This window comes from Amphiura filiformis, chromosome 8 (genome assembly GCF_039555335.1).
Source record: "Amphiura filiformis chromosome 8, Afil_fr2py, whole genome shotgun sequence".
In the NCBI taxonomy this organism is placed as follows: Eukaryota; Metazoa; Echinodermata; class Ophiuroidea; order Amphilepidida; family Amphiuridae; genus Amphiura; species Amphiura filiformis.
Genome location: NC_092635.1, coordinates 52,904,606 through 52,922,427, shown reverse-complemented (window position 1 = coordinate 52,922,427; position 17,822 = coordinate 52,904,606). Strand labels below are relative to the sequence as shown.

Here is a 17,822-nt window from a genome sequence, read left to right as displayed (position 1 = left end):
TAAATATGATAAGAGTCCATTTGTGAAAATTGTATCAAACAAAACCAGTTCTTGTAGTGTTACATTTTATTTCTCATTTTATTTGGTATAACTGCATGGTTATATAAATTGGTATATTTCATTTAACTATACTGAAAAAAAGAAAAAGATGTCGAAAAACTAAGAAGGAGGAGGAGAATGAGGAGGAAGTGGAACTGAAGAAGAATAAGAAGAAGGAAAAGGAGAAGAAAGAGGGAAGAAGCAAATGAAGAAGAAGGAAGAAGGAAAAAAGAAGGAGGAAGAAGGAAGAAGGAAAAAAGTAGGAAGAAGGAGAAGGAGCAGCAGAAGAAGATGATGATGATATTGATGATGATGATGATGATGATGATGATGATGATGATGATGATGATGAAGAGAAGGAGGAGCAGGAAGATGGGGAAGAAGAAGAAGATGAAGAGAGGAGAAAAAGAAAGAAGGGAACAGATAAAAAGAAGAAGAGATGGATATGAGAAGAAAAGAAAAAAAATGCATAAAAGAAGAAAATGAAGAAGAACAGACGATGAAATTAAAGAAGAGGCAAAAAAAAGGAAAAGGAAAGAAGAAGAAAGAACGAAAGAAAGAAAGAAAAAAGGAAAGAAAGAAAGAAAGAAAAAAAGAAAGAAAGAAAGAAAGAAAGAAAGAAAGAAAGAAAGAAAGAAAGAAAGAAAGAAAGAAAGAAAGAAAGAAAGAAAGAAAGAAAGAAAGAAAGAATGAATGAATGAATGAATGAATGAATGAATGAATGAATGAAAAGAAAGAAAGAAAGAAAGAAAGAAAGAAAGAATAAAAAAAGAAAGAAAGAAAGAAAGAAAAAAAAAAAAAAAAAATCCTCAATATCAGGCAGTGAATTGATGGCACACCGGAAGTTGGCTTTCCAAGTCTTTGGGTTAGCTTTGGGCTCATCATTTTTAGGATCATATTTTTCTGTAAAAATTAAAAAAAAATATAAAAATGGATTGTTAATGATACGCGACTCTAATGCTCTCTATACATTTATAATTATTGTAGATTGTTACCATGACTATATGAAGAGCTTATTTCCACAACCCCATGTGTCTCATTTACTTGTGTGATACAATCACCCACAACCCCATGTGTCTCATTTACTTGTGTGATACAATCACAATTACTTGACAAGCTTGACATTAGCAACAATGAGTTATACCATCAACAAGCTATTATTTACCATAACAATGCTGGATAACAATATGCAGACTATTGTTCTCAAACAAAGCCTCACACAGTATTGTTACTGTGCATCCATCCACTGTTTGCATACTCCATCCAACTGAAATTATAATATCTGATATACCTACAATGGAAAATTTTGCACAGGAAAATCAGAAACATGGGTTTGTGGACTTAACACGGTTTGGAAATAAGCTCTTCATACAAAATGGGACTATTTCGTCATACAATTTTAATGCACGGTATACTATCATATTAATCAGATCAAAAAATTAAAACATCGTTATGAAGGTTGAGATATATATTTCAACGGTAAAGGAGGAAGCATCACTTGAAATATTTTGTTATTATTAATGTCATTTCACATTTTTAAGCATTCAATATTAAACAGAATTTATTCGTTCAAATACAAACAAAGTTTATACTTTGCTTTATTTTGCTACAGCACAACTATATGGAAAGACATTTTGCAGCTCGATTTCCAAACAAAGAAAAAAGGTTGCAGTTTAAAGCTGTTTAACAAACAAAGAAAAGAAAAGTTCTGCATGCATTTGGAAATGAACTTTTTCTTTGGCGCCTTTTTTAGGGATAAACTTGACGCCGTCATAAGAGATTTAACGGCTTGTTAATACAAGCATCTGAATCACGCTTGTACTTCAAGATATTTCTAACCACAAATTACTCCACACCTCTTAGACCACCTGTCAAGTTGAAGGCCAACTTTCTTTTCTTTTTCCTTATTTTTAAACCATCTTCTTAAATTTTCTGCAAGATCTTATTACCCCTGGCATGTTGTCACGCGTAAGGTCGAGAAACTTTTTGGCGACCACAAGATGAATTGAACATGATTGTTAAATGCGAATCAGAGCTATACCAATTTTTGAAGAATTCCAGCTGTTCAACTGTTTCTCAATGGTAGATGTTACTAAAGATCAAAGAATACTTAGCAGAGATGTATTAGTCATATTGCTTTGCTTTATACACTCTTTACAAGACGTTTCTTTAACTTAGTTGGATTTTTACCACAGGAATGTCGCTCGTGCTAAGATAATATTACAAGTTGAATTAACAGAATCTCAAATTGCTTCGGGAGGCGATTCAGCATCTTGAAATCAACAATGTAAACTAACCGTAAACTTGGCCCAATTGATTTGTCATCATGAGTTTAAGCGTGCCCATTTGTTTCCAAAACCCTAGCATGCTTTAGTGTGGTTTGTTAATAATAACTGCTTCAAAAAATCACCAATAGAAATTTCATGAGATGTAAGCGTGCAAGATCTTGGATAAACTCGATGTGGTTTATTTATCCATAAAAACTACTTTCACTGCTTTTAAAATTCAAAGTCAGATTTGTTTTTCTTAGCTTAATAGCTATTATTTTCAAAAAATCAATCGGTTAGGTAATTTTACCTAATTCCGTTTTTGCCGTTGGTTTATGAGTTTTAAATAAAAGCGTGTTCGATCTTTGCTGAAATATTGTGGTCTGTTTATCAAATAATAATTTGTAAAATATTTTTAAAGAATCAAAAGAATTAAGGGTCGCACCTGCTTCTAAGTTTAATTATTTTTGTATTTCCTATATTGTACAACATTGGTAAAAATATATTATTTGGGGATTATGATTATGCATTGGTTTGTCAATCATCGCACCGTTTGCTTTTGTTTGCCGATAATCGTCACTGCTACGATAATTGCCTAACTCACTTTTTTGTATAGAAAAAGTACAAAATATGGTTCAAGCATATGCATACTAATATAAACATATTTATTCACCAATCTTTGGACAAGAACAAAAATGATAATGACACAAATTAAAAGGAATTATCAGAAACAATTACTTGGATGGTGGTTTAACATAGATTAACGATACATCATACATGTACATGCGACTTTCAAAGCTTTTCAATGACTTTGGTATATGTGACTTATAGGCAAAAGTAAGAGCAAGATCTTCAGACAAACAGCTTGTTAGGCATAAATTCTAGTGTTAAAATGCCTAACTCACCATTTGGCACCTGTCAAAATTGCCTAACGCACCCCAAATCTCCAATATGATTGGTCAACGTCAACGGTACATGCTGATGATTTAGGCAAAAAGCTCAATTCAGCTGAAAAATGAGTTATGCAATACATAGCAGGGTGACGATATGTGTGTTGTGTGTTTGTTAAATTGTTTATTTGTGTGTGCTGTGTTGAAATATTTACCCCTACCAACAACAATACTATTAACTATTGACTCATCGAAATGTCACGAAAAATAACTCCTCCAATCATATCATATATCGCTTGTGGAATCAGCATGAAATTTCAAAGCACCCCATGACATTTGTCGAATTATTCTATAGGTGTAGGAAGTATTCGTGTCTATTCCAATTATTGTTTCCAATTGGTTGGGAGAAAAATATTTACAGTTATTGAAAACCGGCGATTATGCAATTTAAGGAACTTCTTGTCGAAAGGTGGGCGGGTAAAAATTAAAACAAGCAAGTCATGCAAAGGAAATGCTGACATTTTTCGCGGATTCATGGCAGCCACATGACATGGGCTTTATAGTTGCGGAATGAGAAATGATCATGAGACAATGCAAAATTAATTGAAAGTTTCTTTGTTTTGCTTCCTTAAAAGGACATTTCGCGATCCACAGCCTCATCCCCCCACTTTTCTATTTAAAAAACTGAGATTTTTATACCACTGGAAACCTCTGGCTACATAGTTTTTATGTACCAAAACTATTTCGCAGATTAATTCGTCTAGCAAAAATATCATCAAATTTGAATTTCGTTCTGGTATACATAACCATGCATAACTCGCAAACGCAAAATCAGAATCAACTGATATTTTGGGAATAAGCCTTTTTCGTGGATATCTACTGAAAAATGTCATAAAAAGAGGATGCTATGATCACGAAATCCTCTTTTAATATATCCGTGGGTCAAAAACATTCCAGTAAGTTTGAAAGCGAATCACATAATATAATTCTTAAAAATGCATCAAGTGGTTATGCAGTATTGACAACACCTTTGACCTTGAATGTCTTTTTTGTGTGTTCATTTGTTTATTTACTTGATTTTATTATAAGTGTAAGAAAAATAGTTTAACTGTTTGTTTACCAATCAAGATTTGCTGTATGGTAAATAAAACTTTACGACACAATATTTGAAAATAAATTAATATGTTGCACTATCTATACATCCAGTTGACATTGACATAACTTAGAATAATATTTTATTTGCATGCATGATTGTTAATAAGTATAATAACCACATAATTGCCACATCTAATCTATAAAACAGATAGTTTACACACATTTTTTTAAACAAGTTCAATACAAATTGAATTGAACTTTACACACATTTTTGTGTCAAAATGTTATCATGGTTATCGCATTTGACATTTCTTTCCTCCAGAATACACATGGCCTATTTACCGGCCCGTTGCACCACGTGTCCGTGGGCGTTCGGGAATCCCTTAAGAGCTTTTAAGTCCATTGAGAATGAACTCGTGATTATGAGTATGTGTTCGCCCACGCGTTTCTGTTGCACAATTTGGGGGAATACCTTTTTGCTTATCTGGTTCTTTACCTTTTTAAGTTCACTATAAAGGATAACTATTTCAAAATCATCAACTTAGCATTTCTTTTTAAATTTTGCTTCAAATTTCATAAAATTGAAATATAAAATGATAACTATTAATGTATCGTATCGCTGACTTTGTATGAGCTGATATATGATATTATCTTTATCTTGCTTCTTTTTTCAAGGCAACCGACTTAAAAAATTGATTACATAAATTTACAAATCTAAATGTGTTTGTTGTTTTTACAAGGAAGACTTTATTTGGTCGACCAATATTTTGATGTAATTTACTTTATCATGTTAATAAATGTCTAATTTTGGGTGGTTGAATTGTATTATCGTACATGTACACTATTTACGATTGTTTGAATCAATGTGAAGAAGAATATCAAAGAATATTTTCTATTTAAGTCGTGCATGCAATAAATATACCGTCCATGCTTTAGTTTGAAACGTAGAAATATATCAAAAGTAAGAAATATTTGTATCCAGCGCATATCGTAGCTTTAATTGTATGCCATCATAACCAAGGCAAAAACTTGAGATTCCATTTTCAATCTTGTTCTCCAAAGCCATACAAAAATCTGAAGATGCGGGACAAATTATCATTTATTATAATTATTTACTCCAAAAGCAAGCCTAATTCACGACGCACTGCAGTTTTTACATCAATTCTACGTGTAACGCTGTTTTACCAATACCTGCATGTACGACAAAGTGACATATATACAGTTTGCAGTGTTCATGCACAATTTTCTATGCACGCTTTGAGTGATGTTAAAATAATAAAAATTAGCTTAGTTTAAACATAACATATAAAAAGAAACTTACATCGTGTTGATCCAAAAGATTTCAGATGATAAACAAAAGTTGTTAGAAGAGATATAAACCAAGTAAAAGATAAACTTGTGTTTCGCAATCGAGCACCAGAAACTTGTGTACGTGCAACGTCCAATATGTACAATGTACATGTACCTGGTACTCCAGGCATTTGATGTTAAATTGCCCACGCAAAATCTACACGGTGGCCGGGTCTTGTGACTACTTTACTTTACATTTTTATTCAAATAAAAAAAACCACCCACACGCCTTTAACCCGACTCCAGGGTACCTACATTCCAAAGTGATGGCTAAGCATTTAAATAATTACTTTGATCAAACTGTTCTCTTTATTTTGTTCTTCTGAAGAATTTGAATTCATATTAGAGTGCTTTTTGTACTTGCTTAAAGCCTTGGGCTTTTTTTTAATGTTTAGTTAAAGTTAGAGACAAACGACTTGTAATCTGGGTGCGTAATAAGATAATTGCTTCTCACAACTGTTACTTTGGAATGAGGAACAAAAATGGGGAAAAAAGAATAAAAATTGCATATTTTGCAAGCTTTGTAATAGACACACGTCCCTGGGATTCATAAAATGATGAATTCTTGTCAAAGTGTCAAAATATGATATTAACATAGAGGCCCTTTTTAATTCATAATTTGAATTTTCTTTTATAATCCTTGTGCATATTTTGTTTCTTGATAATTGACATAATTTTTACGAAAGAAAATGGAGTAAAAATTCTATTAACCTGCCAATAATTCTAGACTTTCTTACTGAATTTGTATGAACATTAACATGTTCGTCGCTTTTAAATTCTCTTTTCCAAGTGTTAAACATAATATACCCTCCTTTTTCTACGTGAATTTCCTTAATATTTATAACCCTTATATACATATACACATGTTTAAATTATAATGTCACGCACATCACCCCAAACTGCATACATGTACATATAGGAAGTAGGCGCCCAAAGCAAAGAAGACCTCTGACCCCAGTTTTATACGTTATACTTAAAATGTAAATTTGTGTGCGTGGTGCTCTTTGACACAAAAATGGGATTTCAACATCCCGGCATTTCACACTGAAGACTCATCGTGAAATTGATCTCTAATGTAGGGCGTGTAAATGTAATTATATAATATAATCATTTTTACCCCACGATTTCCGCACGCTGATCCGAGAGTCCGAGATTTGGTGGGTGGGGAATGCAGGGATTGATGCATGGGTAACCTACACCACATTAATGAAATTAGGCCTATAACAGTTTTACATCGCAAAGGCTCTTATCACTACTTGTAGGCTACTTTTGAATTCGAATTTAAAGGTGGGTGACATTTTTTTTTTCTTCAAAAATGGCTAGGGGACATGTTGGATATAAGTCCAGAACCTGCGAACTACGAGGCTTTCGGTGACATGACAGGGCTTCATTATATACATGGAGGGAGGGATGACATATAGAACTGAAGTACCAAAAATGAGTCTTGGGGGTTTTGGTGCTAGAATGTTTCCAAAAATTGAGATATTTGGATGAGCATTTTGCCGCGAAATTTTCAAGTTTTTTGTGAGAGTTCAGTTTTCCCATAATAGTGTCATCTGTCGAGCCACATTATCTGATAAAATATGATGTGATGGCCGCCCCACATTTGTCAACCTTGCTACGGCCCTGTAAAATATTGCCCTTTTCATTCAATATTTTGTTCAGGTTCAAGTCTTAATTTGCACAACAATATTACAATTGCCATTGTTTAACTCCAAGTTCAGCCCAAGGTTTCTGGGTGTTTTTACCCCCCACCTCGGCAAGGAATGACGGAGTTCTCAAGTTGTCAGAGCACATTTTATCCCTCCCTGATAAAATACGACCTGATTGTTTCAAATTCTTGGAAAATTTCGGCATCACGGTAAAAACATGTGTATCATGGAACCCTGGATATATAGGTACCCTGTGCTACGTTTATGTGGGTGGGTGTAAACTTCAGGGTTTATAGGCTATACCTATTGGGTAACCGGCAATATCCTGCTTTTGTGCAACCAAAATGAAGTAAACAGGATTCTAAAAGTCATCAGTGCTTTATAATTTGTTATAATAATTGCTTCCTCTTCAAAAACAACTGCTTCTTAGCTTAGATGTTTCCTTGTTTCTTCATCTTCAGTGAATTCAGTTTAAAATCACTCTTTGTTGTAGTACGTTATAAGAAAAAGGCCTTTCGTGTTAAAAACGGTCTTACATAATACTTCGCAGAGAATGTGATCCACAGAACACGGATCAGTGAATGCATTTGTCAAACTAATTGAAACAATGAAAACATTTTAATACAGCAAAGAGTACCGTAAATTATCTTGAGAAACTGCATTTTGTTCAAACGTTTTGTTAGTTTACATGTTCACTTGTTGTTATTCATTATTAGTAGTTTAAAGAGGCACTTCGTGATCCACAGTCTCATCCCCCCACTTTTCAAAAAAAAGGTAGACTTTTATACCACTGGAAACCTCTGGCTACATATTAAATGTTTATGTACAAAAAATTTCTTACAGATTAATTCGTTTAGCAAAAATATGGTCAAATTTGAATTAAGGTTCTGATTATACCAGAGCGAAATTAAAACACACTGGCCTATGGAGCAGCGTAAATAGGCTACACATAATTATGCATAACTCGCAAAATTGGAATCAACTGAAATTTTGGGAATAAGCTTTTATCGTGGATATCTACAGAAAAATGTCATTATAGAGGATGCTAAGATCACGAAATACTCCTTTAACAATTAAGTGAATTTATTGTGGGCTGCAAAGATTGTAGTCGCCTGCTCCGCAGCCGACTGATGATGATGATGATGATGATATGTGCCGCAAAAAATACTTACTTGTATGAATGGCCCATTCCTTGAAGAGTGAAGCATCTTTATCTCTCTGCCATCCATGTCTTGCAGCATGTTTCCATGGTATCTTAACAATTCTTGCTTTCTCGTCAATCCACCCTAGTCCAGGTATGCTTTCTTCTTCGATCTTCTTCTCCAGCCATGGTCGAAGGCGGAGTCTTTCTGCGGGCGTACAAGAGCTCATGACGCGCGAATGGCTGCATCGGCGTTTGTATGACGGGGTGCTCATTAACACAGGCATGGTGATATAATGTGAAACGTCTTAGGAGCTGTAAAGTGCACAAAGAAAATATTTCAAAATAAGATTAAATAACAGACTGTAACCAACTTTATATATTATTAGACAATATAAAGTTGTAGAGTGAAACTAACAAAATGAACTGAATAACAAGCACGATGAAGACAATGGTAGGTTATTACACCCCCAACTTAAGGAACTGATGGAATCAGGAAAGAGAGGAGTTGCGATTGATGCACTAGGTTATTCTCATGTAGGCCTACACTTAAACAAAGGCACCAATGTTTTGATAGGCTATACTTTCAAATATAAAATGATAAAAGTACAAAGCAATGGTTTCAGAAACTTCACATGCATGGTTATAACTTATAGGAAAACTGATTATTTTATAAATTTATGTATATCAAAACCACCCACTCTTAAAAAAGTTATATAGGGATTCTTCAGGACAGCTGAACAGATGAAATTGAACAAACCTCATAAATGGTTCTTTCTGGTCTTTGACCCTTTTTCAGGTCACCTCTCCCACTGCAATTATATATGCTTCACATTTCGTAATCTTTCTTTGATTACTATGCTAATGTTACAATTTTTTATAACAAATCTCCAATGGGTTCCTCATTCCTTTTTGAAGGAATTGTTATTCAGGTCTAAATTGGTTCGTTCTTGCCTTTCCAGAACCATTTTGGGTTCTTTGTTTAGATTCCAACATATATACATCAGCTCATCTGAAGAACCTTTTTGTTAAAAAAAACAGTGACACATTCTGTTCGCAAGCTTTAAGGCGGGGGACTTTGAGGTTTCTTGCAAGGACTATCAAATTCAGGTTTTCTTTACAATACACTTTCTCAAATTTCTTTCTTTGTTTTCAGTTTCTAATCTCGTTTTTTGTTTTAGGGTATACGACATGCGATATTAAATGGAATAAATTGTTAAAGTCCCGGAAGTGAAGTTGTATATATTATTACATTTTGCCGAATTCAGCAATTAGCGTAACAGTGTCTTATCTCATGATTTAGTATATTTTTGTTGTCGCTTTAATTTCTGGAAATCTGTTTCATCTACTCTTTGTGTTTGTAGCTGTTGCATAAAGTTATTCTTATGAAAAAAAACATATATTTTTGCAAATGATCCCGGAAGTTCATGTCTTCTGAATTCTGCTACTTTAGTAACTCATGACGAGTAAATTTCTTTCTTTGTTCTGTTGTATTTGTTTTAAATCTTTGAGTGGACTTTTTATCGTCTTTTTAAATAAGAAAATGTACTTTAAATCATGTGATATTTTTAATTTTTATATCTTTCAAATTTCGGGTGATTAATTAAAAATAAAACAACTACGAATTGCACTAGGCCTATGTTCCCACGTTGTTGTTTTTCTCGTTTTATTTTTCACACTTTGGTCCAAAACGTGGGCGAATCTTTACAGTCAAAATTGTTGATTTAATAGCCCAAGATAAGACAAATTATGATATCATTTGATATTATGTCAATAAAATAATCAGTGTTATGATTAGAGAATAGGTTTGATCAGTGATGTTCATATATTATACGGGTGCAGAAATGAAAGTTTGTATATTTTTGTGTAATTGTGATTTGCGGGTGTTTATCAGGTATTTGACATAACTATCAATGTTATTTTTGGTTTATTAACAAATGTGGCCCAACAAAGTGCGTAATTGTTTACACATTAACACTGCAAAAACAAGTGTTTATATTTAAACACCATATTGTGTTTATCAGAGCAACACTTAATAAACACATAATTCATGTTAATGGTCTAACACTAATGTTAATTTTTCTAACACTAATGTTCATAAATTAACACTTGGTGTTATATTACAAACATTAGTGTTTGTAATATAACACCAAGTGTTAATTTATGAACATTAGTGTTAGACCATTAACATGAATTATGTGTTTATTAAGTGTTGCTCTGATAAACACAATATGGTGTTTAAATATAAACACTTGTTTTTGCAGTGAATATATTTAATTGCAATGATCTTTTGGGATTACCCTGAATCTCCAATTGGTGTGCAATAGAAATATTGTGTTCTTTTAAGTTAGAATCACATTGCAATTCATATTTTACTATACCACAAGAATAAGATACATGTTAAAAAGCCGATACATGACGTGTTCAATTCAACAACCCCATTCAGGAACCAGATGTGACTAAAGAAAAAAAAGCATTGCAAAATCCAGAATAAAGCTTTCCTCGTCCCTGATGTAGTTTTGCATTGGAAATAATACTAAAACGATATTTGATATGAAAATATGTAACACTATAAAATAGTTATGAGCTATCGATACAATTTGCAACTGCGAAAAAAAACGCGACATTTTTTGATACTTGTCATGAGTTGCAATAACGCGGACGGACGCCATCTTGAAAATATAGGCGCGACCGAAGGCTTGGTTAATAATCAGAACAATAGTATAAATATGAAAAGGTCTAATAAAAATATAATATAAAAACATGAATAATGAAATCCTGGATAGCCATCTGATTAAGTCAAAAACATTTCATTATAATTTATAAAATCGCTGGAAAACACCACTGAAAAGACCAACGATCTCCGAGGTTTAAGCTTCCACGACGCGGGCTCATATCCCTCAACAAGGATAAATTTGAGGGAAAAAAATTAACAATTAATGAAAAAATTAACAAATTTATGTAAATTCTAGTCTAATAAAGAGTCAAAGTTAACTACAAGTATACAAATGCTTAAAAGCCGAGGCTACTTGAACTTACTTGAGCTCCATGTTGGAATAAGGTTCCATTTTTCAAACATGATCAATAATCCGAGAACGCAATGACGCGGAATATTCGAATATATCCACTCCTGCTAACAGAAAGGTACTACTAACTATGAATGACCATCCATCACTATAATATATATCGGGAATGCACTATGATCCAAACTTTTGTGCCTTTGACTAAAAGAGGTACTTAATAAAGACGTGATTGGTTGTTTCACAATACTTTCACTTATACAGGCATTTGATTGGCTATGTGTCATCGATAAGTCATCGATAAATTCGACCGGCGGTCACGTGACGCGAATTCCATAATGATGAATGCTTCAATCCCGGGATTCGGAAAGCGAATGGCTTAAGGCGAAAGTTAAGCACAAGTGAAAATATTGTATAATAATATATTCTTGTATACCTTTATAGTCCACAATAAAACAATGCATTCATGGTAACTGTATTAACTAAAATAAACCCCCACGCTTACAACATTGTGAAACAAAAGAGTGAACATTCCTTTTCCACAATAAGTATTTAGTGATGCCAAAGAACGGCGGGGCTAAGATACTTCCCAGTTTGAAGGACAGCCACTGTTTCAAAGCACTTTCTCTGAAAATATGAAAATTTCTTTCAAACTGACGTTTGCATCTCATGCATCATAGGCGTAGATCACGGGGGATGGGGGATACCCCCATATTTTACCAGGGGGATGGTCCATACAATCATCCCCCCGGCACGTTGACGACTGTATGTGGGTTTCTGACCAAATTAACCATATATTTGGTCACTTTAGTTCCAAAAGGGCACATTTTTGCGCGCTTCGCGCGAATTTATTCCACTATTCCACCATATTTCATCAGTTTAGCTTCAAAATGGTAAAATTTTTCACACGCTTCGCGCGTATTTGACGAATAAACTTATTCTGTTGCCAAAAGGTGCTGGAATCACTGTACTTTCCCCCATGTCAAAAAGAAATCTACGCCACTGTCATGCATTGAAACCACATTTTTGCCTATCTATACGTTCGAGGACCACTAACAGGTATTGGCTTGTTGACGTTCTTATTATAGGCCGGCGATGCACTATAGGTAAATGATTCTCGGTGTGAATTGGGCTTTATGAGCTTTTATGACGAGTTCGACATTTGTTTGGGTATTTTTCCTCTCAAAATTATCATTAACAATAAGAATAATGCTCCTTCGAACTGCGATTGGTAAACAATAAACATGTTGGAAGATTTTATTTGGAACACTGTGTAAACTGGTAACGGTGTTTTAGAACGTATGCGTCTGCTTTTCCCTTCATTTTTTTATGAATTTTTTCTGTGCAAGTATAGGCTTATAGTGCATTTTAATAATATAGTCTTAGAAGAAATTTGACGACAAAGGTATGAAAAGCGAGGAGAACTTGCATTTGTTTTCTGAAGAACCTGCACTAATAAAATCGGGAAGTCCCAAGCAATATTTTGCAACTTCGGCAAATTCATTTATTGAATGTATTACAAGTGGGATAAAATCTTTGTCCTTAATCAAATGAAATTGATACACAATGTGCTTTCAATCTTATTGCATATTTTTGGAACAAAAAATATTGTGTAAAATATTTGAACTGTCAAATACGAGGAATTCCAGAAATGACCCAAATATATCAACATGATGGGCACCCCAAATCAGATCAGTCGGGCGTAGAGGAATGCTGTGAGTTCAATTCAATGCACCCGACTTTTCGCGTCAGGTGGAATCAAAAGGTGTTTCATATTCGAAGCTAAAAAGCATATACACGAGTACTAACATGCTTAGTATAAATTGCTAAGCATGGTTATCATATTACACGGGGCTGAGATTTATTAATAGGATCTGCCCTCGGGTGTGACTGTTGCTGTCTGCTGTATCGTTTTTCTTAAATATTTCAAATTTTTTTAGAATTGGCCACTTTCTTGAAGTTCAAGAAAGTGAACTATAACTAAATATCTATATTATTCGAGTATAATATTACAATATTTATACTAAAAGATTCAGTATTATGTTGATGGTTTAACAATATTCCACACACTAATCTCTTACATGCAGATTGAATCATGGGTGAACTTGACATCCAAAACTCAAGTGCAAATGGTTTAACCATGCACACAAGTGGTATCGGAAGTATTCTTTTCATCGCTTTAAAGTTGTTTGACCGCGGGGTCTGTGATTCCCAGAAATACAATGTTAGCTGCTTGCTTGGAATTCCTACTGGTTCAACAATTATGTTCTAAATTCGGTGTGATGTTAATCTATATACTATTCTATACATGTACTCTCACTATTATTAGGCTGTTTTTGCTTTATTCATAACAGTAATATAATATGAATAGGTAGTATCATGATTAATTACAATTCTGAATTCAATATGATGAATGATTTTCTGTCTCAGAAAGTTGCAAACTTATTTATATTGCATATAATATCATTATATCACACGATTTAGAACATTTTTTAAGTTCTACAAATGGGAAAAACAAGTAAATATCAATCCACGTATACATGAATTGCACTGAGATTGAATATACGTATGTATAACATATCGTGCATTTATATGATCTCGGATTTCCTAATACCTTAGTAAGTTAGTATGTGCAATTTTAACTTTGCAAAAGATAGACAGTGCAGCGCAATGAATCTAACATTAATTCACATGCACACAATACAGTTATCAGTACACATTTTTAAAACTTATTTTTGCTTTTTGCTTTAACCTTTTAAAAAACCATCCAAAGCAACCCCGGTAGCTTAAACATGTCAAATAATGAAATACCTTAACCTGATGTTCAAACAAAAACAGTCAAATTAATAAATTTTTTATTGTGATTTTGCAGATAAACATATCAATTTTAACAATGTGCAGGCTCTTTAATGAAATGTGTCAAAATTAACTTTCTTTGAGGTATTAAACTCAAAATAGCTCAACACAAAATGTGTGCAACATTTAACAAATGTTCCAGGATATGAAGCCCATGCGACGTGCACGTCTGCAAAATCTAACATCAAACATGATCAGTTAACGCATTTTGGCGTTACAAAGTTTGTAACCATAAGTGCATCAGAAGATGATTATGTAATTGTTACAAAAAAATACCAAAATTGTCAACTTTAATGAAGTTTTTTAAGCATATCTCTGTCAAGGTCGTTGTTAACCCACTATATAGAAACAAAATCAAATTTGACTTACCAAATCAAAGACGGATGATGATGGCAAATAATTATTGATGAGAAATCGTGGGCGGGGAGGATGGGTGCCGTCTCACACAAGTTTTTAGCATGTAGCGGTATCCCGTTATATTCCATAAAGTTTGTGGTTTCTCTTAGAGATAATGAGTCACTTTGAAATCGATTCAGGATTTCCCTTCAATATATACTCAGTCAAGAGACTGCCATACTAATATAGCTCCGCCCCCAAAGAAGCCCCTGTGTGCTATTTATATTTGTATAGTATTGTTATCAAGCCATTCACAATTGGTATCGCTCCCGGGTTCTGACCTTTATGAATATTCATATATGACGTTGCATGGACCCAATCGTTGATTGGTTAAACAACTTCCGGTGCTTGCCATATTTGGTAATACTCGGATTCACTCGGTTCCGGTGCTTATCAATATCGGAAAGGTTTTTTTCTCAATGAAAGTCACATGACCAAACGTCACAATAGGAACTAACAAGATAAAGTAAAGTATATGTACACAGGCAGTGCAGAGTCCGCGCTTTATTTGATTATATTGGCTGACATTGAATGACACTGGATATTTTACTTTTTGACAAGCAATGGATGGATATAGCTAGAATACTAGGAAGCAATCCCTAGGAAAAATGAAAATACTATTGAAAATATGTTTCTTAACTCTAAATCTTAATAACTTCTGAAACCCCGGGACTGAAACATATTTTCTTTTTCAAAGGCTTTAGAAGCTTTCAGAGCGCAAAGTCTTGTAATAGGCCTAGTTATATGGCTTCCTGCGTTTGTATTTTGTTTACTCTTGGGCAAAAAAAAGTATACGCATATACGACCTTTTAAAGCTTTTACCCCGAAACGGTCAGTATAAAAATGAAAAGAACTAAAACGTTATTGCAGGAAACGTGCATAAATACAACCATAGTGTATTTACACGCCCAAATATAAGGGACCTTTCACAAACACTTGTAATGGAAGGGGGGTGCAAAAAGTGGGGCGCTGAAAATGTTCATCCCTCGGAAGCGGCCTTTAAAATATCACCTTAATTTTGCTCGTAGAACATGGTTCACTCTATTTTCTATGACTATGAGGTTGACGTACATTTTTCACGACCAAGAGGGGGAGGGGGGCTGAAATTAATATCAGGTCCACAAGGGGGCCCTTTTTGCATTAGCCCCTCCTTTACATGTGTTTGTGAACGGCCGGTCCCTAAAGTACAGGAATATGGGGAAATGATGATGGGGCTTCTAAATGTCAGAAAAACAATAGCCTCATATATGATGGCCTTTACTTTGACTCGGGATCCCTGTAGGCACTATAATACCCCCACTATCCCGTTGTTTCTATCATCATCCCAATCCCGGGTCAATATACATCAGCTATTCGCCACCGCTGCAGGGTATTGATTTGAACCAGGGACCTCATGCACCAAAGGTGAGTCACGAGCATGGCATAGGCCTATAGCCAGCATTTTAGAGTGAATTGGCAAAGCGGCCCAATTTGCGTCCCCATTTGTCAATTTTGTGTCCCATTTTTATTAATCTGAATGACACTATAAGCTTTCACATTTAATCCCTAATAATTGTCTGGGGTGTCACCCCCCCCCCATGACACCGTTGCTCCACACTTTTACTTCTTTATTATTTCATTCAATATTTATGGTATGGCCTTAATTTCGAAACAAAATGCAATTACTAGAAATCACTTGTGGAGAGTTAAAAGATATATGTCTGTGCAAAAATATTATATTGACTTCGGTGACAAAGTCTGATTGATTGAACAAGCAGTTTGACTTTGATTTGACAAAACAAGCATTATTATGTTGTACCTAGAAGAATCTGTATCTGACCGCACAAATTGAATAGATCTATAGCAAAAATCTGGGAATCTCACTGAACCAGAACAAAAATATAAAACGATAAGTAATACCTGTATTGCATGGCTGATAAAACATGATGTAGCCTAATATTTCGATGAACTTTTTATAGTCTTGTACTGTCAAAGTAGTTTTAAAGTTCGTTAGTTTGCAGTGATATTAACAATGTCAATGAGTTCATGGTGATCGCCTTTTGACAGAACCCTCCCCGGGACCCCTCCCCGAAAACCCTTCCCCGACACTATTTAGTTGAATCGGTGTAGGCTTAGGCTATATGATATGTGTAATATCAAGAGGTACATAAACCGAAATGTTGTATAGGCCTAATGTGTTTAAAATGCAAATATCGATATACCGAGTGATCAAAGCGATCAAAGCGCTTGTCATCTTACACTATGGACTTTGGAATCATGCTCATCATATGCATGATCAGTGATGATATGCAACTTCGCTGTTCTTTTCACCCTATCAGCTTCGGACATCAACATACTTACATTAACTTGACAAATTTTAAATATTTGGAAAATCATGTTACTGTGTTTATGATTACAAGGCGTAGCAGTCATATATTGGGTACTTCTAATTCTCATAATTAATATCACGGATGCCAAAATGTAGGCCTAATGTTCACGATAACTCAGTTTTGCAACCAATAGTGTAGGCATATGCCTATGGTTATAGAGGAAGGTGGTTTTTAGCTCGGAGTATTTAGGTGAGCTGGAGGGGGTCACATAATTTTAGGTTGAAAAATTGTACATGTAGGCCTATGAGACGGTGGAGATCGAGACCGTGGGACAGTCTAACAGCAAGGGCGTGATTGCCAGGGCTGATGATTGCGGTGCAGTTAAAGGGCGCCGCCACTTCTTTCACCGTGTGGATTGGTATGTGTTGTAAGTTGCGTTACGGCTGTAACAGTTATGCTGCCACCAGATTTTCATTGCCAAAAATAGGCCTACATTAGTACAAATTACTGGTTAAAGGCCTATTCAGTGATCCCAGCGAAGGTGTACAAAATATCAAATTGTTTGTAAATTGTATAAAAGTGAAGGATAATGCATTCAAATTGTGATTAGGTATTTTTCCTATGAAAAATTTGACGAAAATGACAGCAGCATTATTGACAAAGTTGAAGCCACTTGAATATCTCTATAGAGGTACTACATATTCATGTTAAATGTCTGATTTTGTCTTTAATACTGACGCGGCTATCGACAAAGTTGCATATTCTGCATATTCCGGGAGAGAATAAACTGATTTCATTCTAGGCCTA

The 17,822-nt window shown here is 34.4% G+C and overlaps 1 long non-coding RNA gene across 2 annotated transcripts; it reads right to left on the bottom strand.

The window, feature by feature from the left end:
* Positions 1 to 842: 842 nt before the first annotated feature.
* Positions 843 to 14,845, bottom strand: LOC140158306 (uncharacterized). Of its 2 annotated transcripts, none has more exons than XR_011859763.1 (3): positions 14,680 to 14,845; positions 8,466 to 8,749; positions 843 to 942 (listed from the first exon to the last, which is right to left on the bottom strand). It is a non-coding gene; the product is annotated as an uncharacterized lncRNA (long non-coding RNA). The 2 variants fall into 2 exon arrangements; XR_011859764.1 differs by lacking the exon at positions 14,680 to 14,845 and adding an exon at positions 11,474 to 11,621.
* Between the last annotated feature and the right edge of the window lie 2,977 nt (positions 14,846 to 17,822).